Source organism: Sus scrofa, chromosome 8 (assembly GCF_054392235.1).
Source record: "Sus scrofa isolate SSC_HxYL_T2T_F1_AM1 chromosome 8, Sscrofa_HxYL_maternal_Yorkshire_Landrace_v2.0, whole genome shotgun sequence".
Classification (NCBI taxonomy): domain Eukaryota; kingdom Metazoa; phylum Chordata; class Mammalia; order Artiodactyla; family Suidae; genus Sus; species Sus scrofa.
The window spans coordinates 105,296,892-105,322,417 of NC_139390.1; the positions used below are offsets into that span (position 1 = coordinate 105,296,892).

Here is a 25,526-nt window from a genome sequence, read left to right on the forward strand (position 1 = left end):
TTCTCCTCAGGTGGGTGATATGAAGGGGTGTGTTTGGATGTGGTTTCTGGAAAAAAATAACTTTTGAATAATGACAAAGTTGAAATCCCCTTATGCTTCTTCTTTTTTACCCTTCCTCCTGCCTGGAATTTAGATGTGAAGATCTGGTCTCTAGAAGACACCTTGAAAGCATAAGAATAGGAATCAAAGTTTAAGAATTCAGAGTAAAGTAGTGGATGAGCCAGGAGGAGCTGGCCTGACTATTAATATTTGCTCACTGCAAGACAGCCCTGTCCCTAATTCTGTCCCACTTAGGCCTCTGTTTTCCATGTCTGTGCAGCTACTCTCTGAGTTCAGCATTTAGTTGACACACCCAGCTTAAGTCCAGTATATCAAAGTATAATTTTTTATTTCCTCCTTTGTTTTCCATCCAAATAAATAAAACTCTCTTTATAAATGCCTACAGTATATTATCACTGAACTGTTTGTTTTTTTTTCTTCATTCAAATTTGGAATACCATGGTTAACTTTGCCTTTTTTATTTCCTAGTTTAATGTACATATGTATATTTTGTAATTAATTTTATCAATTCATTTTTTTAAAGTTTTTCTCAAATCTAGTTTATGCCATTCTCATTATAATTTCATCATCATTATTGTTTTATACCTTATAACCATCTGTTTGGGAAACTTCCTTCATTTCTTCATTATTTTCAGCATTTGTGTGTTCCTTCCTTTCTCCTTCCTTCTTTCCATTATTTTCACAATGCACCTAGTTTTTACTCAATCTATCTTTAAAGTCCCAGTCAGTTTCAAACATGTATCTAAAACCCCAAGTTTATCATGTCAATCCCTGTACAAAATCACTCAGTAGTTTCTAGTATCTGGCTTATGTTAAAACTTCACAAATCTATTACCACTTTTAAGATTTCTATTTGGAATTAATTTATTTTGGAGGAAATAAAAGAAAAAGTAGAAGGTGGAGTTAGTACTTTGGAGATTTTTTTACAATAGTGTATTTGTTTCCTAGGGCTGCTGTAACTAAGTACCAAAAACTAGGAGGCTTAAAACAGTACATGTTTATTGTCTCATAGTTTTGAAGGCTGGAAGTTCAAAGTCAAGGTGTCAGAAGGGCCGTGCTCCCTTAGAAATCTACAGAGAAGAATACCTCCTCACCTCTTTTAGCTTTTGGTGTTTGCAGGTAATCCTTGGCATTCCCTAGCTTGCATATGCATCATTTCAATTTGCCTCCATGTCACATGGTTGGCTGTGCCTTCCCAGGGAATTCTGTTCCCTATATGTGTCTGTGTCCCAATTCTCTCTTCTTGTTAAGTGACCGTGACCGGACATATTGGGTTATAGACCACTCTAACGACCTCATGTTAGCTTGATTACATTGCAGACACTATTTTGGAATAAGGTTACATTACGGAAAGTAGAGATTAGGACTTTCAACATCTATTTTAGGGACACAGTTCAACACAAAACAAACTATACTCATGTATTTCTTCCTTAAAAAAAAGAAGACAAAAGAGTCACACAGTGTTTAATAGTTCTACTGTGAATGGATTTGCATAAAAATATATAGTATAAAGGATTAAGAATTACTTTGCATTGGCCAAAGAGAGCAAGATAAAAGACTATTTGAAATTTTGACATTTTTTCACTTAAGCAAAAGTATTTGATTCAATGATTTTTACATCTCCCATTCTTCTGACAAATTCTTAATAGTAAGTCAATGAAAATTAATATTTTATTTCAATCTAATAGCCCTGTTACAATTGGATCATGTGGAAGCAGTTTGTTTCTGATGAATTATAGGCAGTATTCTAGGGTGCTGAGTCCCACCCAGAGCAGTGTGCTGCAGTATGTAGTTTATTGGTCCAGAAGATGCTTTGAAACCCAACACAATTTCAGCTCTTCCCCTGTGAGCAATCCAAGTAATGAAACTGGGAATGATGGTGAAGCCACAGCTGAAGAAAGGGATTAAAATTCCCTATGTCATCCAACCACATTGAAGAGTGAGAGAATGCAGAATATGAGTGGTTTCTCAGTGGTTTCTTTTCTTAGGAGACTCTGATCCTTAAGTAAACAGGCTTTGATTCCATTTCTAAATATTTTATGGAAAATGCAATCAATACCATTGAAACTGGCTTTACAGAAGAGGTTATCAATATAAGCTAGTTAGTGATATTCCTAACTAGTCTGGGAGATATATGAGAAAGCCAGGAATTTCTGGTTAGTTATAGCAATAACCTATAGGGAACTGGAAACCTATGGCAGCACAAGTGTCTATAGAGATTCCTAACAGTAGTTACTGAAAGAATATTAAGCCTATTACATAAGTTCCATTGCCATTGTGTTGGTATTCCTGACCCAGACAATGTAGTATTACATCCCAAGAAAGGCTGGAACACAGAAATGGGGAATAAGCCAGATAAAAAATAATATTTAGGCTTATAGGTGCTTTCATACATGTATAACACATACAAAAATTATTCTAGCTACATGAATGTCCTCATGGTTCTCAGAATAAATTGTGTTCCTCATTAATTCTAAGTTTCAACGTATTATTTACCTTCCTTCTCCCATGGAGTGCTACTACCTCTACTTGATTATTTCCAACCTACTCCAAAAATAATGTTCTATCACTCAGTTTTATCAGTAATCATAAGACACTACCCTTTTGTTGCTAATTGTTTCAGGTATAAATGCTTTATCTTTATAACTCAGTTACAAAATCCCTGGAGGGTATTATTTGCTTGCAACTTTGCTTTTATATCCTTAGATTTCATTTTTCTATCAATAGTGGAAAATATCTACTACTGTAGATACTATAGAACTACTATAGAAAATTACAAAAAAAAAAAAAAACCACTATTCCTTGGGCCTTCCCATTGTGGCACAGCAGAAATGAATCCAACTAGGAAACCATGAGGTTACGGGTTCGATACCTGGCCTCACTCAGTGGGTTAAGGATCCGGCATTGCCGTGAGCTGTGGTGTAGGTCACAGACACGGCTCGGATCTGGCATTGCTATGGCTCTGGTGTAGGCCGGTAGCAACAGCTCCGATTAGACCCCTAGCCCACGGACCTCCATATGCTGCTGGTGCGGCCCTAAAAGGACAAAAGACAAAAAAAAAAAAAAAAAAAAAATTCATCTACTTTCATCTACTTTAGCCCTAGACCTATGTAGAGAAATAAAAGCTCTTGACAAAGATCATCCTTTTCTTATTTAATTTAATATGATGTATACAGATTCTGTTTGGGTTTTCTTGCATCTCCCCCAAATATGTATTCAAATCTTAACTCCTGGTATCTGTGATTGTAATCTTAGTTGAAAGTAGCATCTTTGTAGATGTAATTAAGTTAGAAGAAAATCATGCTGAATGAGAATGGACCCGAGTATAATGACTAGAGGCTTTATAAGAAAAGAGAAATTTGAACACACAGGGCAGAAAGCCATGAAAACTGAGGCAGAAATAGAAATGATACATCTATAAACCAAGGAATGCCAAGAATTTCAGGCAAACATCAAAAACTAGAAGAGGAAAGGAGGGACCCTTCCATAGACCCTCAGAGAGAGTATGACTCTGCCCACAACTTGTGCCTTAATGGATTCAGCTATATCAAAATACCACAGACTGGCTGGTTTATTGTGATTTTTGTTAAATTAACATTTGTTAAGTAGAGTCTTAGGGTGTCAGATGATGAGCAGTTCAACAAAGACTGAAAGGGAAAGTGAAATAGAAAAGTTTATTACTCACAGATCCTAGAAGAGGTACACTGTAGCCCTTAAGAGGCTACATGGGAAGATGGAGGCAGGCTGCAGGCAAAACATGAGCGGGAGGACCTGGAACATGTGACTTTATCAGGGTCCAAGGTTGGAGTGCTTTGAGGTTCCCAGGCTAAAGCTGAATTGTTGAATTCAAACCAAAAAGAGCAGAGTTTGGATAAGCTTTATGGGAATCTTACATAAGGGATGTACGAGGGGAAAGACTTAGGAGGCAAGGGAGACTGTTTATCACTAGATGCACTGAGAATATCATCTGAGGAACGTAAACTTATTTGTGTGTCTGTGGGCTGTTTTCTAGGGCATGCGCTTGAGGGAGAGGCCAATGTCAGTTCAAGGCCCCTACAGCTGTTTAGCAACACAAAATGGATACTGAGGCAGCAACATTATGGAGTAGTTTAGCTAGACCCTCAGTACTCAAAAACAATAGAAATGTATGTCTTGCAGTTTTGGAGGGTGGAAGTCCAAGATCAGAGTGATACATGGACAGGTTCTCTTGTGGGTTGAAGACTGCTGTTTTCACATTGTATTATCATACATATATCTGCTCCTTGTTACTAGCAATAACTCAGTGACATTTTACTGAGATGTATGTTGTCTACCCATATTCTCTAGGCAAAATCATATACACTGGTTTTATATATACTGGTATCTCCCCCTACCTCTTTAGAGCAGTTCCTTAGAACTACCTGAGAGGCTGTTTCCTGGGCTATAGTCCTCAGCGAGATCCTCAATAAAATGGAAACACAACTCTTAGGTTGTGTGTTTTTTTCTTTCAGTTTACAAGACCCTAGGACCTTGATTTTTGTACTTCCACTTCCAAAATTGTAAGAGAATAAATTTCTGTTGTTTAAGACACCGAGTTTGTGGTATTTGTTACAGCAGTTCTAGGAAACTAATACAGACTCCAGCTAGCACTTTAATGAGTGGTAATGAACATCAGTGATTAGTGGTATGAAAATTCTCTCAGGTTTCTTGGTCAATGTAAAGCTAACTGAAAATGGCAAGCATTACAGAAATGCTTATGTAATATATATTAAATCAAATGCAAAGTAATACTTCAACTATAAGTCATATATATATCTATAAATATATGCAGTTGTATATATAATACGTATGTTATATATTTAATATATTAAGAAAAGTTTTATTTAAGATTACATTAGTCTTAAGTTTATATATAGATAAATAAAGATAGAGAGGGAAAGAGTGCAAAAGAATCACTTATTACTTTTGTAAATGAAAATTTCTCAGTCAGAACCCACAATTTATTTCAGAGCTGGGGCTTACAGGATAGAAATCTATGTATTTCCAAGCACCACAGAAAATTCTGCTACAGATAGATGATCCACAAACCACCAGAGATGAATAACTTAAAGAGCTCCAGATAATTAATTTAAAAATGTAAGTAAAACTTATTACACATACCATAAATGCAAAAATGATATAATTAATCAAACATGACATTTTCTAGGGATCTATCTTCAAGGGAAAATTGGTAAAAAGGGAAATCAGAAACTCAAGCTCAAGCTCCAGATAAGTAAACATTACAAATCTTTTCTTGTTGGCTGAGAAAGTTCATATCATAGTACTGTATCCATATTATTGTTCTGACTAATTACTGCTGTCTGTGTCAGTGGGAATGCTAGCCATAAAACAGCAGGAAAGCACACTCCCCTCCCATTCCACTGGAGCTAAAAAAAAAAAAAAAAAGCCATTTAAAGCTAAGGCTTAAGGAATCAACTGAAAACAGGCAAACAAATTCAAACGTCAAATGGCTTGTTTTCAATGGAAAATAAATCAATAAAAACATAATTTTCTTCACTTGTTTGTTCATACATTATTTAATAAAGAACCAGTGGTGTTAAAGTAATAAACCAACTAATAGTCCCAAATGCTATTGAAAACAAGCTCTTTAAATTTGCTCCAATTCCAGTCTATTCGAAAAAAGCATGATTATCTACCACCTTATTTTATTTTTGAAAAAAGCCTTGTTACATTTTCCAACTGAGTTCTAGTAAGCCAGCCAACATCTTACTGATATCTGGTGTATATTTTGGAATTTAAAGTATAAAGTCAGCAGTGACTTGCTGTGGGGTTAAGGAAAATAAGTTATTTCAGATTAAGACTCTAATTAGATAAAAATCACTAAGAAAATAAGTAATTTGGTAATGTCAACTAAATTTACAAAAGCTCATATTCATACTTAAGTCAAAGGTTGTGTGTACAATGGCAAACTAAGATGAAAAATTGAGTCAATTATTTAGATAATTCAGGTCTAAAATTGCTGCCATTTAGGAAGAAAATATTTAGTAAATGGGGTCATGATTTATGTAAATAAACTATCAACGTTGGCCAATTTAACAACCTTTGCCATTTCACTGGAAGTATATGGCACTATCTTAATGATTTTCATGGGAATATATTATAAGAAATCTTCCATGTAAAATGAAAACCATGAAAGATTTCCTTAATCAAGCAAAATAAAACTAAATATCTCAGTGCATGCCTTCTCTTAGTCCCAAATAAGATTTTAAAAAAGAAAGAAAGAAAATAACCAAGAGGAATTATGTTGAATTCTGAATATTTATGTTTTTCCCTGTCTTTTGGGAAACCTTGAAAGGACTTCTTCCTCTATCACTTACTAAAGTGAGTTGTAAACGTTCTGAGAAAAGGCAGTTTTTCAACACAGCTTCTTTTTTAAAAGGCAATCTTAAAATAACAGAAGTGAGCTTGAAAAAGAAATATTGCCATTCTTGCTCATTTTTTCCTCTCAATGTTTGCCTCTTTTATTTACTAATCATCACTTTTCAAAATTGAAGCAGAGCTAATACACATTTATTAATAATATTTGTATTGAAATGTATTGACACTAACATCACCACTACCAGATTTTTGTGTTTTATTTATTTTAACATATAGCTACTGGAATGGCTAATATGTCCTTGCATTGGCTAATAAGAAAATATCCTTGCATTATCTTCGAAATGTCCTAATTTCAGTAAGTTTCATACCTATCTTATGACATAAATACTTTAACTTTTCAGATTAGATAATTGGAGTTAAGTTTAGATACCTCTTTCCTTGGTCAGATAGCTAGTGATGTTAGAGCTATTTAAATTCTGAAATGTGTATACTTGTGCATATTTCCAATTGTTGAATGAAAACCATTTAAAATAACAAGTTAAATAAGGAGTTACAAAAAATGTGATATTGTGTGTGTGCGTCTGCTGGGAAGTTGAATCCTGAAGTCATTCTGACCCATTTAGGTTGAAACATTTAAATCTTTAAACATTTTAGGGCTGTGGCTCACAAACTCATTTGTATTTCAGTTACCTGGACACTTACATAAAATGTCAGTGTTCTGAAAAAGAGGCAGATTTTTAAACTACATTTTAAGGATTTATGACTGTATTGTCTGCTTTCTACTATTTAGGTGCAAAAGATTTGAAGGATGTGGTCCCTAGGTATCTCGTGTCATTCATCTCACCTGCTCATCCTGTAGGCAATTCAGTTTTTCTCAAAGACGTCATAATCATTCTTCTAAGAGCTTCTAACTTTGTTGCATATTCTTCAAATGCTCTGCTCCTGGATCTGTGCATGGATGTACCTGCTCCTTCCCATCACCCTTCTTATTCCAGCCCATGACCCCTCCTCCTCTCCCTATCACTCTCCACTTCTTCCCGTTGCTCTTTTCCTTTCCTACTTCCCCTTCCTCCTCATAATGGCCTTCCCATGTCTCCTCCCCATCTCCGGTACACCTCCATCTTCTCTCTCTCCCTGCTTTCCTCTCCTCCCCTCTCTTTACCTTCTAACCACTACCTCCAGGTCCTTTTCCGACAGGCTCCCCTCACCTCCTTACTACTCCTGGATCTTGTTCTCTAGGTTATTCCAATTTTTTACAAAACAATGAAAGGGCCAGCTAAAAAGTATAATTTTGGGCCTCTTCCCACAAAGTTAGCTGAAAAGATAAATACACATTTTCAGAACCTGGTTTATATACTCGAGAGATGTGTTTGGTGAAATGCGAATGAATAATTTTGTGTTATATTTTAGTGGATCTTACAGTTAACATTAGAAACTGTCCTTTATGTTATCTTATATTTCTTAAATGTTAACTGTCTTAACACTCAGGTAATCTATCAGCTAGAAAACTGGAGACGTGACCAAGTTTAAATTGACTTGTTATATTTACACCACCAGGAAATGTACTTCTTAAGAGTGACTAAGAAATGTTATTATTGATCTATTATACATAAATTTGAGAATATTTAGAACTTCTGTAGAGATGTTGTCAGTGCACTGCTCATATTCAGCTGGTCTTCAGCAATGTGGGTACATGTTAGCTAAGTTTTCCCCTACCATCACCTCCTGGTAGAGGGTTTTATCTGGCCACCAGTGCTGGTTCTGCCCATGATCACAGCAGGCTGGAAGAGCCAGCATGTGCACTCCTCAACCACTGACTGATGAGACTTAGGATATCAATGGCCAGCTCTTGCCTCTAGGATGGCATAATTATGAGTTGCTCTTTCTACACCAGTTATCTGAATATCCTCAAGGAAATAAACTTTAGATGCCCACAGAGGAGTAGAGAATAGTTAACAAAGTGAATAGCAGTAGTAAATACAAAGCCTGTTTTTTCATGTTCCCCAAGTAGTTTTCTTCCTCATTGTTCATTCTTCCTTCTTTCTTTCTTTCCCTCCCTCCCTATCTCTCTTGCTCTCCTCTTTTTCTTTCTCCCTAATTCAGTTTTTGGGCAAAGATTTTTTTTTCACACTGTGTGTGTGTGTGTGTGTGTGTGTGTGTGTGTGTGTGTGTAATCAAGAATGGATAGGAATTACTGTTAAGTTTTTAGTTGCAAATATTCCCCTCCCTAGTCCTAATTGTTTGTACAGAAAGACAGCTACACTCATGTAATGCTTATTTGTTCCATTCCATTACTGAGTATGGAGACAATACAGAGAAGGAACCTTTTAGCAAATATCACAGCATACTTTGAGGGCTTTCCCCATGTTTGTGCTGGCTGAAGTTTAGTGTGATCTTAATTACTATAAAAGAATTTTGATCATTCAAAGAATAAAAACATATGCATTAAATAAGCATAAAGAAGAAATTAAAAGACAAATACATAATGCAAAGCATTGTGCTGCTCTGTTACTGACTCAAAAGCACACACGCATACATATGCACATAACCAGTGCCTTGGCTTAGCAGTTCTTAACAGTTTCCCAATAGAGAACAGATGGAAACAAATATCATTTTTGTGTAAGTTTATATATTTTCAAATTTTATTTGCCTGGTTTTTAAATCTTTCACTTATTTCTTAATCTTTGCCTTAACCATTGTTAAGATAAATGAATGAAGCAAATACTATTTTATAACTAGCATAAAATTTAAAGTGTGACTTTCTTTGAAAATTGATTACTGAGTTTGCTTTTCAAAGAGCATCAGTCATATCAGAACTCATCTTTTACCTCCATATCTAGCTCTTCTCTTTGATTTTCTTAGTTCTATTGACATTATATTGGTTTTGCCAGTTATTCAAGTTCAACTTCTTAAGATCAGTATCTTCTGAATTATTAAATGTTGTTATATTGTTTGTTTGTTTTTTTAACACCCTGACATCCATTTAGTCTCCATGTGCATTTCTGAAATCCTGTTTGTTGTTCACTGTTCTGTTCTATCACTTCAGCTAATTTGGATACTACAAAATGTAATTAATTCCAAAGCACTCAATCCAACAAGCATGTATTGAAAACCTAAAATGTGCTTAGTCCTATACTATACTTGAGGAGAGTATAGTTTGTGGAGTGAAACACATGTAAACAATGACTCCAGAGTTTGTTCAATGATTGTGTAGAATTTTGTGCAAATGTCCAAATGGCACTCCAGGGAGTGATGTAGAGGAGGGGGAGAGAGAAAATTTCACAGGAAGAGTGACAAGTAAACTGAATTTCAGAGGTCATGGGGAGAGCCTCTAAGCAGATAAGGTGGAACTATAAAGAGAGGAAAAATGTTCAAGGGCCAGAAAACTGAAAACAGGAATGTCACTTTAGCAAGATTTGTGGCTAAAGACAACAAAATAGTTAATTACAATTCTTTAAATAAATAAGAATTGCCCCCTTCTCCATTTAAGGAGCCTAGAAATGATTGCTAGTTTTGATTCTGTCCCCTGCATTGAACTCAGGTTGGATGTAGCAAATTGTAGTGCACATCTTCATGAAGTAGACTGAGATATATGGGAAAGGAATACTTAAAAACAGTATGGCAGTCTATTTATATATATAATATAAGAGCCAAAGGGGGCAGAGCTCTCTCTTAGAGAGAGTGTCAAATTAGGAATCTTATGGCCAAAAAAACTCCTCATAAGACCAGTCTTTTTGAATGAATAAAGTGAAGCTGGGAAGCACCTACACTTTGCATCAGGCTCTTTACTTTAGCCCAGGTGATAGTGAATGAGGGTGGCTCACTTGATTAGTAAGAGCCAACAATCAGGCACATTTTGGGAGCATTGATGGGTCTGATGCTAATTAATTTTATTATATTTCAGAATTACTGTGATAGTTAAAGCACAAAGATTGGCTTGCAAAAGAGTATCCAGAAAAACAAATCAGTTTTGAAACCATGCAATGGCCCATTTCTCTAATTCCTCTGATCCTTTTTTAACCCCTTAAAAGTATACTGCTATGGTTCTTCCTCTATTGTGATAGTCATAACATTGTGCCATGTAAGTAAAAATTATGTCTCTTTAGCGTTTTAGTTTTATAAATTTGTTCATGTATTCATTTATTCAGTATTCTAGTATTTACTAAGTGCCAATCCCTGTGGTATGTACTAGGGAGATGAAAATAAGCAAGAGTCCTTTTCTGTTTCTGTTAATGTGCTTGCATTCTAGTGAGAGAGAGAGAAAGAGAGTGAAAGAGAGAGAAAAAGAAAGGAAAAATAAACATTTATAAATAAGTGTCTGTCATATCAAGTTGCCATGTTATGTAAAGAAAATTCAAGGTAAGTTAAGAAAATCATGAATAATAATGGGGAAGCTCTTATTTTATATTAGGATAATAAGGAAAGTCTCACTGATAATCTTAGACCTTAAAGGAGTGAGGGAGAGAGCCATTTGGATATATGGAGGAAGAGGAATTCATGCAGAGGATACAAGTGCCACAACTCCTAAGATGAAGCAGTGTGATGTTTTGTTTTGTTTTGTTTTGTTTTGTTTTTTGACCACATTCTCAGCCTATTAAAGTTTCCAGGCCAGGGATCAAATCTGAGCTACAGCTGCAACCTATGCTGCCTCTGCAGCAACACCAGACCCTTAACCTGTTGTGCTACAGTGGGAACTCTAGCAGTGTAGTGTTTTCAGTTAACAAAGAAGCCAGAGTAATTGGCCCATAATGAGTAATGAAAGAGTATTAAGTTATGGTGTCAGAGAATCAGTTATGAGCCAAATTATAGAGACATGTAGGCCTTGCTAAGGATGTTGCCAGTAAGCTTGGAAACCATGTGATACTATTTAGCAGAAAGGGGACATTAGATTTAGGTTATAGGATCACACTGGGAGCTGTGTGGAAAATAATCTGAAAGAGGATAAGCAAAGAGACCAGTTCGGTGAGCACTGCAATAAACTGGGAGAGATATGGTGGGATTCTGGATATATTTTGAAAATAGAGGTAGGAGATTGACTAATGGAGTCAGTATAGAGTGAAAACAAAAGAAATGAGTCAAGGATAACTTTAAAGTTTTATGCCTGAGCAACTGAAAGAATGGCATTTGCATTACCTTAATTGGAAAGCTAGTCAAGAAAAGATTGGTTAAAATTAGGAATTTTTTTGTCATATTTATTTCGAGATATTTATTAAATACCCATACTGTTTAACATTAGTTTTTTTCCATCTCCAATATTGTAGTTCATCCTTTAGAAGTTTATGCTTAGCATCTTCAGTCTTTAGCTTCTTAAACATATAAAACATAGTTATAATTATTTTAATGTGCTTGTCTACTAATTTTATCAGCTATGTTATTTTTAGCTGTCTGATTTTTATTTTTATTCAATGTTGTATTTTCCTGCTTCTTCAAACCTGATAATCTTTTGTTGGATATATGATTTTTTGAACTTTACTTTGTCAGATGCTGTTTTTTATATTACCATAAATATTATTGAGCATTGTACTTGGGCACAATTTAGTTACATGGAAGCAGTTTGAATCTTTTGGGGTCTTGCTTTGTTAATATCAAAGTAATATTTCATCCTCCATAAATTTTTTTCCTACACTAAAGCAAGAGCCTTGTTGATACATACCTAATGCCTTGAAAATTACAAAATTTGGGGAATTCTTAGGAATTCAGTAGTCACTCAGCTGGTTTCCTCATGTATTTTTGGTGGTCAACCTCAAGCAAATACTGAAGGGAACCCTCTGTACATCTCCGTAAATTTTGCTCAGTGTTCTCCTCTCTAATTCTCTGCTCTTAACTCAAGACACCTTGCCCTCCTCAGACACACAGCTCTGTCTCCTTCACTCAGGGAAAGCATCAGTTCTCCCTCACTGCTCTTCGATCTGCCAACTTTCTCTAAACCATAGTGGGACAATTTTAGGGCTCACTTTGTTTCCAATTTCACTGTGATCGTTGTCTTTTGTTGTCTGATGCTCAATAACCTGAGTCCTTGCTATATATATATTTTGTTTATTTTCTTAGTTGTTTAAGGCTGAGGACTAAATACACTCGTTTTTACATCTTGTTTAGGATGTAAATCCATTCTGTCTATAATTCTTTTTATCTTGTCTTTTATATTAGCATTATTAAGTAAAATATGTGAACGTATTATAGAACATATTTTACTTACAGTTTTGACAAATGCATCATCAAAATCAATGCACAAACCATTTTCATCACTCACAGTTTTTTCTCATTCCTTATTATAGTTAACTGTCCCTCCAACCCAACCACATGCAACCACTCATCTACTATCTTACTATAGATTAGTTTATATAGTCTGAATGGAATGGAATCATAGTATATACTCTTATGTTTTTATCCTTTTACTCAGCGTAATAGTATAACATTTATCCTTGTTCTATATATCAATAATAATTCATTCTCTTTTATTGCTGAGTATTATGACATTGAATGACTGTAGCAATTGTTGATAAATATTTGGCTATTTCCAGTCTGGGCACAATGCTATTATGAATATTTGTACATAGATCTTTGTATGATTATTTTATGTTAAGTTTACCCCTTCCAGTCATAGCTTTTATTTGGGAACAAATTCTTCTCTGTTAGTAGTCTGACTTGGAACACTTTTTACACCTTTAAATGTTTTTTTTTTCCCTTGGTACTAATTTTATAATTATCACTGATAGGGGTTTCTATGATCGTTTTACTCCATTATCATTAATAGAAGTTCTTTAAGTTTATAATTCCTGCATGTGACTTAAACTAAATCGAATTGTAACACCTAATTACAACTCTTTTCTCTCATTTTAGGCACTGGGGAGTTTATTGTTATATATATATATATATTTATTTTTTCTGAATCATTAATCAAAATACAGAAAACAATCTAGCAAGATCTATAAACAGGGACTTGCTACCTTTTTCTTTCATTCTTATAAGAAAGATTGCTTAGAATTTGGGACATTTTACAAATACTAGTCATTAGTCATAACCCTGTTAATTCTGCTTTCGCACTGACATATATAATTACATATTAATGTCAAAGTTCTTTATCATCTTTCTTGCTATGTGGTCTCTTAAGTACCTTGAGCTTTTCCTTACATACGTTTATCACAATTACTAGCATATCTTTAATATGACTTCTTAAAAAAATGTATAATTTTTTATAAAAACATTTTAAAATCCACAAATACAAAAACTATTTTATTTACTGCTGTATTTCTCATTGCCAGCAGAAATACTAGCACATACAGAAGCTCAGTGTGTAATTATGAGTAGCTGAATTTTTAAAAAATATAGAATTATCTATACATCTTGTTAAAAATGGCATTAACAGTATTTTGCATGTCATAACATCTTTCCTTAGGAATATATCCATGACCTCTTAAATAAGAACTGTTTTCTACTCCTATGTTAACCTAAATATTCTGTTTCCTTAGTAGATATTGTATTCAAATTCTCCCTCACTTTCTCAGAGTCCATCATACCATAAATTTCCCCACAGTATATATTTATATGCCAAATCTTGGTCTAGATAGGCAGTACTGTATTTTGGAGTTAAAAAATTCAGGGTACACATTACCAAAAAGGAATTTTCCAAAAGGAAAGAGTAAGAGAAAACATAGCAAGGTACGCACATGTATCGATAAAATGACTGGCCCTCTGCTGGTTTCTGCTACTTCTTCTCACACATCATTATTGCATTCTTTGTGAAGGCAACATAACCCAACTGATAATATTCAGGGAATGGTAATGAGTGCAATTGAGATTTCTTCTTTAAACTGCAGAAGTGGAAAATGGCCTTTTGCTATTCTTGCTGGTGAGTTTGGAAGACAAGATTGGAAAGAGAAGGGAATGGTGTGGAAGGAGTATTGCTGTCATCTTCTAGGTTGCAGGTAAGAAGAATTTATAAATAATTTATCGTGAATTTTAAGGAAATATTTAATAAGTTATTGAAAAGAACAATTTTTTGTTTTGTTTTGTTTTGTTTTTTGGGGCTGTACCCGCACCAAGTTCTCAGGCTGAGTCCAATCAGAGCTGCAGCTGCTAGCCTACTTCACAGCCACAGCAACACCAGATCCAAGCTGCATCTGCAACCTACACCGCGGTTCATGGCAATGCTGTATCCTTACTGCACTGAGTAAGGCCTGGGATCAAACCCACATCCTCGTGGATACTAGTCAGGTTCATAACTCAATGAGCCAGCAGGGACTCCCTGAAGAAAAAAGGCTTTTATAAAGATCATGAATTCACTATGGACTGTGTTAGTCTCCTTTTTTAAAAGTCACACGTTAATATTAAATTATTTTTTCTGGCTTAAGAAAAATCCCACAGGCGTTCAGGCACATAATATAATCCTATTTGTACTGAAACATTAAATATATCACATTTCACATATCGTGAAAAAATTATTAAATGATCTTAGTCCTCTTACCCAAATTAACATTTGAATACATAAGAGAGAAGCAGTGTGTGCAGTTATGTTTTCCACCTGATTTATAACAACTTTACATTTGGATGAGTGTTTAATGATTTTTTTAGGTCATGTGCTTTATATGTGAAATTTGAAGTCTTTGATGTTTTAGTGCATTTAAAATGAAATTAGTTCCCACTGTGACTAATTTTGAAAACAAAGCCAAAAGAAAATGTTCACATATTTTTGTTTGAAAAGCCACTTTGGCCATTCTCTCAAGCAAGTTATGTGATGTATGCAGTCACAAAACCCTGCCAGTTGTGAGAGGTGCGAACAGTTACTTTTGATTGAGGATGATTTTAAAAATTACAACTGGCTCAGCCCAGGCTGTAAGTATGCTATTTCAGAGAAATCAAAGAATGACTTTGAAAGAAATAAATTTATCTATATATTATTAATTTAGAGCTGAGATTCTAAGCAAAAGAATAAAAAGCCAATCAGTATTAATGAATTACTCTAATTTATAGGTTAGACAACTCTTTCATTATTCAGTGATTTTGTGGATCCTGAATTTTGAGCCTAATGAAACTTGGAGAGGGTAATTATAAGCTAAGCAAAATAAATTGCCATCTGTTACATTACAGAGAGAACTTGGGTTTGTATAAGACTATGAAATAGTGGACATGTGATGATGGGATACTGCTGAACTTCTTCGGGTAATATTTAAATTGAAAAAATTTTCTCCTGCCCAAACAAATTCCTTGGATCATCGTCTGTGTTTATTTGTAGTGATCCATTTGCTAGCATTTGAATCATCAAAGTTATGTTTATAGAAATTATTTTGAAAGTAACCTAGGTTAAACTGCATTTTATTCATTCGTCTGATGGATTATTTATGAATGTTTTGTTGTTTATACTGGTCTTTTACATATTATTTCACCTGATCTTTCAAATAGGCCTAGGAATTTTTCAGAAAATATAGTTATTCACATTCTGCTAAGGTGAAAACAGAGTCTTAGAATGATTGAGTGGACACTGAATATTACAAAGTCCAAATAATTGTCTAGGGTAATGCTGTTCAATAGCTATACAATGCAAGCCAAGGTGGGAGTTGTGTGTGCCATTTTAAAATTGCTAGTAGCCACATTGGAAGAAGTAAAAAGGAACAGATGAAATTAATGTTAATGACATTCCCCCCAACATATCCAACATTTTGTTTAAATATATAATCAATAAAACCTATTAAGATATTTTACATTCATTTTTCTAAGTTTTCAAAATCTGATGTCTGTTTTGCACATAGAACACATCTCAATTCAAACTAGTCACATTGTACATGCTCAATAAGCTACATGTGACTACTAGTGGATAGCATGTATGTACTGTTTCAAATTCTCAAGCCATTTATTTTCCTTTATGTATTGAAATTCCCCTTTTTTTACATTTTATCAGAATATAGTTGATTTATCATGTTAATTTCAGGGTGTCCAGCAAAGTGAATCAGACTTACATATACATACAGGCATTCTTTTTCAGATCTTCTCCCATATGTTATTACACAGTATTGAGTAGATTTCCTTGTGCGATACAGTAGGTCGTTGATATCTATCTGTTTCATATACAGTAGTGGGTGTATATCAGTCCCAACCTCCTAATTTATCCCTCCTTCCCACATTTCACCTTTAGTAACCATAAGTTTGTTTTTGAAATCTTTGAGTCTGCTTCTGTTTTATATGTTCTTTTGCACCATGTTGTATTAAATTCTGCCTATTAGTGAGCTCATATGATATTTGTTTTTCTCTTACTTCACTTAGAATGATAATCCCTACATTCATCCATGTTGCTGCAAATGGCATTATTTTGTTCTTTTTTATGACTGAGTATATTCCACTGTATGTACCACATCTTTATTCAGTCCTCTGTTAATAGACATTTAGGTTGCTTCCATGTCTTGGCTATTGAAAAATAGTGCCATAATGAATGTTGGTGTGGTGCGTATCTTTTCAGGTTATAGTTTTGTCTGGATATATGAAGATTGGGCTTGCTGGGTCATATGATTGTTCTATATTTATTTTTTTAAGGAACTTCCATACTGTTCTCCATAGTGGTTGCACCAGCTCATATTCCATCAACAGTGTAGGAGGGTTCCCTTTTCTCCACACCCTCTCCAGTATTTGTTAGACTTTTTGATGATGGCTATTCTGATTGGTATGAGGTGATACCTCATTTAGTTTTGATTTGCATTTCTCCTCTCTTCTTTTTCTTTACTATCTCTTGATTCTCTCCAGCTCCACACCTACAACCTTAATTCATGCGCTTAATTCATGCCCCATCCACACTGAAATTACTGCAGTAGATTCCCCATTTGGATACTTCCTCGCTTCCTTTCTTTATTAGTATATGTGATCATATTTTTCTCTGGTTTATAGGAGAGACAGCCCGCCCTCCTCGTTTTGTCAGGATATGAAGTAGGACCAATGCTTATGTGTTTTAGGACTGTTTTCTGTATAATTTTGATATGCATCATTGGCTAAATTAGAAGAATAAATACTATTTTCTCTCCATAACCATAGACTGTGCTAAGTGCCATTATTCTGACCTATTTCAAGACCTTATACTTTCCCAGTAAGTATTAGTTTGTGAGAGCTGAGACTGGCCCTTGAACTGAGTGCAAGATTAGTCAATGGTGTATGTATTTGGTAACAAATAAAATATATGTTTAAATACAATAATATATTTTATCTACCAAAATTGTTTCATTCAGTTTATAGTGAAACAGCTGCTAAACATCTCCATGTTTGTTTCTGAATTGTTTGATGGTTTTTCCAAAACAAGTGTTTTTCCTCTTCAAAGGGGATATTATATTAGACTAAGAAAATTTGAATTATCTGAGTATGAACTTGAATTTATAATTTCTATTACTTTAAAGTATGACATTTAGATTCATCTATGTTTTTATAATAAAATGGAGAAGATGAGATTGCTAGAAAAAAGTCAGAAAGATATTAAATGTAAAATCATTGTTTATGTATTGTAAATTCTTTATGAAGTGGCTAAAATTTCTTATTCCTTGATTTGTATTCTAAAACAGAACTATATCCCTGTAGGTTATATTTTATGTGATTAAAGGGACTTCCAACTCACTCTTATTGGAATATATATATATATATGTATATATATATATATAAAGCATCAAAATTAGATTATTCTTTGGTAAAAATTAAAAAGCCTATTTTTTACCTGAAGAAAATGTGTGTTGAAAAAACACTATTAAATTTTCAGCTATGATCAAAGTTAAAATAAATAAAATATTTCTATGTAGGCATTAAACTGTATCTTCAAACAGCATAAAAATGAGAGAAAACTTAGGGATTTTTTTTTTCAATAAAAAAGACCTCAGTAATAGGATAAAACTGGAAATGGATTTCATATATACTTCCTAAGGCTATATTTGATAAGACTTTATAAGGAATTTAGTAAGATGAAATAAAATAGTAAGATCAAAGCACACACACACAGAAACAGATTTCCTGCTATGAAGCATATAAATTGGGATGATGTAGTTAATGAAAAGTCTTATTTCTCAGATTCTTTAGCTTGTGCCTAGAGAAACAAAAATTAAACATTTGATTAATATAAAGTAATTCAAGCCTTCTGTTTAACCTAGGCAAAGCACTTGTTTTAAGTCATTTTATAAAGCTTCCGTAAATCCACAGAATTTATTGGAATTGTATGAACGTGCCCCCTTGTATTAGAAATGACAGACATTATTTGTTTGGTGGGATTGGGGTCATCTCCTCTGCTGTATTCCTTGATAGTTGTGGTCCTGTAATGTTGGCTATTAAATTCGCCAAACACACCAAAGATATTCCTGTCTTAGGAATTTTAACTGAGCTGCCTCTACTGTCTATCAGAGATTTCTTTCTGTCCTAACAAGATTGGCTGCATCTTATTTTTAGACTTCAGTTTAAATATTACCTCTCTAGAAAACCCTTCTAATATCATCCAAACTAAACTAGGTCTTCATTATTTCCTAGTAGCTTATTTGTTTCCTTTTATAGCTTTTCATGGGTTGTAATTGATTTATTTTTTCTTATTTGTTCTTGCCTCTCCTTACCTATATTATATCCTTGTGTGAGGAAAAGCAGAATATATGTTCATTAGTCATTTCATGTTAGTACATAGGATAGTGTCTGTCACAATTAGTGTCCAATAAATATTTGTTGTCTGATATGAATAAACCCGATATTTAGATGATTTAATGTTAATTACATATATTTTTAAAAATCTCTGTTAAGGTTAGTTTTTAAAAAGGTTTATAATTTCATTTTAATAAGATGAGAAGAGGATTATTTATTATAAGTTTGATAATTCAAATAAGAAAGATTTTAATTGCAGTGGAGCTTAAAAGTTATTACTAGTATAAACTTACCAAAATAACCTAAGGAAATGTTCAGATACAACAGAAGTTACCTGCATGAGAATAAACAGAACATCTATGTCATTAAGTGAAGTCAGCCATACAATGAGACACCAACATCAAATGCTTTCACTGACATGTGGAATCTGAAAAAAGGACAGACTGAACTTCTTTGCAGAACAGATGCAGACTCACAGACAGTGAAAAACTTATGGTCTCCGGAGGAGACACTTTGGGGGGTGAGGGGATGTGCTTGGGCTGTGGGATAGAAATCCTTGAAATCAGATTGTTATGATCATTAAAAAAAAAAAAAATTAAAAAGTTGAAGAAAGAAAAAAAAAAGTGAAAATGATAGAAACTGAAAATTTTCTCTTTTCAATATATAATTAAAAAAAATTTAGGAACGTGACCACTAGAGATACTAACAAGGTAATGTAAAAAGATAGTGTATATGATTTTTTTAAAAATTTACACCAAAATTAAATGTAAAATAGTACATTCCTTAGTGCACTCCTCTGATAATCTATGGTGAATATATTACTTAGTTATGCAAATTAACAGTGTGGTTTATGTATACTGGAATATTATGACACCTCCTGACTGGTTTTCCTTCTTCTGCATCTAACTTGTCTAGTCTATTCTTCATAAAACAGAGTATGCTTTTTAAAACATGAGTCAGATCAAATGTCCATTATTTAGGCTTTATATCCCATATGGTTATAGTCACAGCTGCTCAACTCTGCCCTTATAGTGTGAAAACAAGAGTAGAAAATATACAAATAAAAGGAAATGGCTGTATTCCAGCAAAATTTTGTTTAGAAAAATAGGCACCAGGTTGGATTTAGCGATTAGAGTCATAGTTTGCCATTTCTGGCTTACAGAGCAGGTCTTACTTCTGATGCCCCCCCCCCCAACCCCAAGTTCATCTATCATTCCTGGTATTCTCATTCACCATGCTTTGGCCACTCTGAACTTCTTGCTGTTCCTTAAATATGCAGATCACATTCTTCTTCCATCTCATGGCCTTGCTACTGCTAGCCATTTGGTCTTGGACACTGCAGCTCTAGAACCCCAAAGGCTTGTCTCTTGAGACTCTTCTCAAATGTTATCTCCACAGAGAGGCTTCCTTGACCACATAGATAAAATGAGGATAAAATGATAATCCAGTCAAACACTTTTCTACCACATTAAATATATATTAAATATATATTTTTTAATTTGGTTATTTTCTGTCTCTTCCCATTAGAAAGAAAGCACTGTGACAGCAGAAAAATTATCTAAGCATTTTCCGGCTAAAGCACCAGTGCCCAGAATAGTGTTTGGCACATAATCGTCATTCAATAAGTAGTTGCTGAATATTGATTGAATTAATAATTTTTATAACCCCTCCTCAGTAAGTACTTGCTTAAAATATAAACTTTGTCCCTAAATCTCATATTAGGAAGAATTTGACTTATTTTTTTCCTTGATTTAATATGAATATTCATTTTTGTAATTTATAGAAGGTTGGGAACATTTAATCATCACAGACTCCTACTTCCATCCTAATGTCTTCCCTGTTGTTTCTATTCTCCTCTACAATTCATAAAGTTAACATCTCTGGCTTAGGGGTATAGTCAGTCATTGAAAATAGATGGACAATAAATGAACAAGCCAATAAACATATGTCATGTCTGTGGTGATATGTATTGTAAAGTAAAAGGGAACATAGAGTGGCAGTAGGTGGTCATGGAAGGGCTCTCTAATAAGGTGACATTCAAGTGTAATCTGAAGGAGTAAAAGAACGTGACAGACACAAGAAAGAGCGAATGAGTGCAAGACTACAAGGTATGAATAGACTTGGTGTGCTTAAGAAAGAACAGTGTTATAGATAGATTGAATTGTGTCCCCCTTCGAAAATACATTAAAGTTCCAATTTCCTGTGCTTCAGTTTGTGACCTTATTTAAAAACAGAGTGAAGAGATAGTTAAGTCAAGATGAAAACACACTGCATTATGGTAGGTTCTTAATCCAGTATGGCTGATGTCTTTATAAAAAGAAGAAAGATAATATGAAGACACACCCAGAGAGAAGATGGGCATATGAAGATGGAGGCAGAGACTAGAGTTTTACTTCTGCAAACCAAAGAACAGCTGGACCACCAGAAGCTAGGAAGAAGCAAGGCAGGATTTTTTCCCTATAGCTTTCAAGAGGGAGCATAGCCTGAAGATAACTTGATTTTGAACCTCTAGCCTCCAGAACTGTGGGATGAAATTTGTTGTTTTAAGCAGCAACTTTTGGCTGTGTGTTGTTACTGCAGCATAGGAAATTAATACAAAGCAGGTATTAATACAAAGCAGGCTAACATATCTGCAGAGGAGTAAATAAATGGGAAATAATTTAGAAATGTTGTTTATAAGTATAGTTTTGCAGGTGATTTAAATTCAGAGTGAAAATTATTTGTATTATTAAGAACATATTATTCTTTTTTTTTGTAAATTGCTACAGGTGACAACAAAGAAGGAGTTCAGAAAACCATGATAATGTAAGTTGAGTATAGAGATAATATTAAAGATTTTCTTCTCTGAATGTTAGGTGCAAAGGAATCCAGAACAGAACAGATATGTAGGGATATGCAACATGTAGCGAGAACATGCTAGGACTCACATTCTGAGTAGAATTTTTAACATCTAGTTCGTATTATTTAATCTTTTGCATAAAATCAGGAATCATGGGGAAAATAACGTGAAAAGGAATAAAATGTTAGATATTTGGTTAAAGAAAATTGGGAGAAAACCAAGGAAGAACAAGGAAGTACCACCTTTTTTTCACTGGAACATTCTCATTTAAAATTTAAACACATGCACTAGTAAAGTTCTTTAGTTTTAGCCAAGCTTCTTGAAACAACCTATAGTCTATCAATAGTAGTTAGGGTTCTTCAGGGACTTAATGTAAAAAGATTTCTTTTAAGAAGTTGACTCACATGCTTATGGAGGTCGAGAAATCCCATGGTCTGCAGTTAGTAAGCCAGGAACCCAGGAGGGCCAATGTGTAGTTCCAGTCCTACTCAGAAGGCCTAAGACCCAAGAGAGCTGATGGTGTACATTCTAGTCTTCAAGCAGGCAGGCTGGAGACCCAGGAAGAGCCAATGTTTCAGTTGGAGTCTGAAGGCCAGAAATAGCAATGACCCTGATTATGCAGACAGGCAGGAGGAGTTCCCCTTTAAGAGGCCTTTTTGATCTATTCAAGTCTTCAGTAGACTGCATGAGGCCCACGCATAACAGAGAGGGCAACCAGCTTTACTCAGTCTCCTGACCCAATGTTAATCTATCTTATCAAGAAACAACCTCACACCCAGAATAGTTGTCTGGGCACCTATAGCCCAGTAAAGTTGGCACATAACATTAGTAAAATGAACCATTTCCTATCTTTGTTTTAATTAATTTTTTTAATTTTTCTTTTAAATTTTAATTTTCCTCTTCAACCCATCCTAGTCCAGCTTCTTTGTTATGATTCCACAAAAATGACTTATCCCTTATTAAGCATTATTAAAGGTAAAATAAACTCTATCAGTAATTTTTCCCTTTTTTTTTTTTTTTTTTTTGGCTTTTTGTATTTTCTTGAGCTGCTCCCACGGCATACGGAAGTTCCCAGGCTAGGGGTCTAATCAGGGCTGTAGCCACCAGCCTACACCGGAGCCATAGCAACGCGGGATCTGAGACACGTCTGAAACCCACACCACAGCTCACGGCAACGCCAGATCCTTAACCCACTGAGCAAGGGCAGGGATGGAACCCACAATCTCATGGTTCCTAGTCGGATTTATTAACCACTGCACCATGACGGGAACTCCTCCATTTTATTTTTTGATGTCTATGGATTATTGGACCTTGAGACCATTCTTTCCTTCTTAAAATGTTATTTTGCCTTACTTTCTTTGGCTCCTTATTTCCATGGCTTTTCTATTCTTTCTCCATCGTGTCTCTTTTTCTGAGTCTTCTCTCAATGAATAAAATGCTAAAAAATGTACCAGTACAATAAACAAAAGGGTCCCATGCTTTACAATATAATAAGGTGATATACTGATAGCATGTAACATACACTGAAGAGATTTATGTTAAAAAAAAAAAAAAACTTCTATATTCAGGTTGATGAGTGAACAGATTTTTCCAGGAAATGTCTTACATTTGCAAGATTTGTAAATCATGGTTAAATTTAATAAAATATTTCCTGGCGTGAAAAGCCAGTGAAAATAAGAGCACGTAAATCTTGAGCAACATTCAGAAATTTGGTGGCTTACCCAAAGAGAAGTTCTCAATAGGGTATTTAATCTTAAAAGAGAATCATGTTCAAGAAAATAGTAAGTCAGGGACTTCCTGTCATGGCTCAGCAGAAACAAATCCAACTGGTATCCATGAGAATGTGGGTTCAATCCCTGGCCTTGCTCAGTGGGTTAAGGATCCAGCATTGCCATGAGCTGTGGTGTGGGTCACAGACATGGCTTGGAACCTGCATTGCTGTGGCTGTGGTGTAGGCCAGCGACTACAGCTCTGATTTGACCTCTAGCCTGGGAACTTTCCTATGCTGCATGTACAGCCCTAAAATGCAAAAAAACAAAAAAAAGGGGGGGGGGAATAGTCAGGTTTTAGTGAGTATTTTGAAGCTGAGGCAGTGCTATAGAACCTAGGCTACTGCCAGACATTTTTTATCATATGAACCTATAGAACATGAAACCATAGTGCCCTGAGGAAAAACTTTTGCCCTCAGGTGTCTATGGTCTTAGTTTTAAAAGAAAACCAAATCCTTGGAAAAAATATACTGTAAAAGGAAATGTTGAAGTGTGTCCTAGCAGCTTGGTTTTGATAGAACAGAAGACTATCAGAATATCCTAAATAAGCCTTACTGAAAACCACCTGAAAGAACTGTGCATCAGAATTGAAGGGAATTTCCCCCTACCCCACCCCTTTTTCAACACAAGTGAATGATTAGGTGAGGGAAGACCATTTACCTGAATCATCCGTTCATTGGAATAACTTGACATCAACATAGAGGAAGAACTTTGTGAGCTTCAGAGTGACCATTCACTCAAGATGAGATTCACTGAGGGCCTGAGACAAGTCTGGAAGTCTGTCCTGCCACTAACAGGGGAACAATGAACATTTTTTGCTGCGGTTTCCCACATTTTACATGGATGAGCAAGATTTTTTTGTTTAATAAGCATCACGAGCATGAACAGAAATCATCTTATTTAAGTTGAAAATGAAATCTGTATGTGTTTAACTCAAAATGATCCCAGTTGAGTATTTGTGAAGAAAAAGAAAACACAGTTTCATATTAAGAATATTTCATTTCTATTTTCACTTTTAATAATAATGACTTTAATTTATACACACACCTATGAAAGGATATATATATATACACATATATACACATATAATTACTATGTATGTAGTAATTTTGTACTGTTAAATATTTGATCATAAAAATATAATTTAGTATTGAAAATACTGTTTTGAATGCATTGTGTAAAATTTTTAATAGGCTAGATTTTAATTCAAATTGTTTTTGTTTTGTTTTACATAGTTCTGCTATTCAGCATGATCAAAATGTGGCAAAAAAATTTATAAAATCAATTTACAATTTTTATTTGAATATACTGAGTCTTTCAAAAAATTAAATCCTGTTTTGACTTAAGATACCATTTAACCAAAACATATTGGTTGGCTCAGATTTATAAAACTTATGAAAATAAAACAGTTAATTTTAAAAAATTAACTATGAGAACTCTGTGCCATGCCACAAAAATGAAAAACCCTAGAATCTCTCATGTTAAAAATGAAAACACAAAGGAGCTCTCCTGCTGTGGTGCAGTGGGTTAGTAATTCAACTGCAGCAGCTTAAGTCACTGTGGAGGTGCAGTCATTGCTGCAGCTGTGGCTTAGATTCAATCCCTGGTCCAGGAACTTGTATATGCTGTAAGTGCAGGCCATTAAAAAAAAAAATACATGTATATAAATAAACAGTACTACATAGTGTGAAAATAGTCCCCAAATAAATAAAAGCATATGTTATTTTGATCCACAAAAATAGAAGAAATACCATTAGACAAAAAATCATGTTTGGAAGAAAAAGATTGCCTAAGATTTCACAAAGATTAAAAATAAAAACAAAAATTTAAAAAGTCCAGACAGGAAACGAAGTGGGTTGTCTGAAATGACATAGCTGTCTGCAGAGAAGTCTCAAGTTTTTCATTATTGAACATCCCAA

General features: G+C 34.4%; 1 long non-coding RNA gene across 3 annotated transcripts in view; it reads left to right on the forward strand.

The window, feature by feature from the left end:
* Positions 1-25,526, forward strand: part of LOC146400962 (uncharacterized) — a 363,387-nt gene that overhangs the window by 50,961 nt on the left and 286,900 nt on the right. Inside the window, exons 4-7 of one of the 3 annotated variants that reach the window (XR_014813081.1) lie at positions 1,009-1,179; positions 5,049-5,175; positions 6,694-6,772; positions 14,235-14,342. The exons of the other annotated variants lie outside the window; for them this stretch is intronic. This is a non-coding gene — a long non-coding RNA (uncharacterized LOC146400962). The remainder of the gene's footprint in view (positions 1-1,008; positions 1,180-5,048; positions 5,176-6,693; positions 6,773-14,234; positions 14,343-25,526) is intronic. 3 annotated transcript variants of the gene reach the window in all.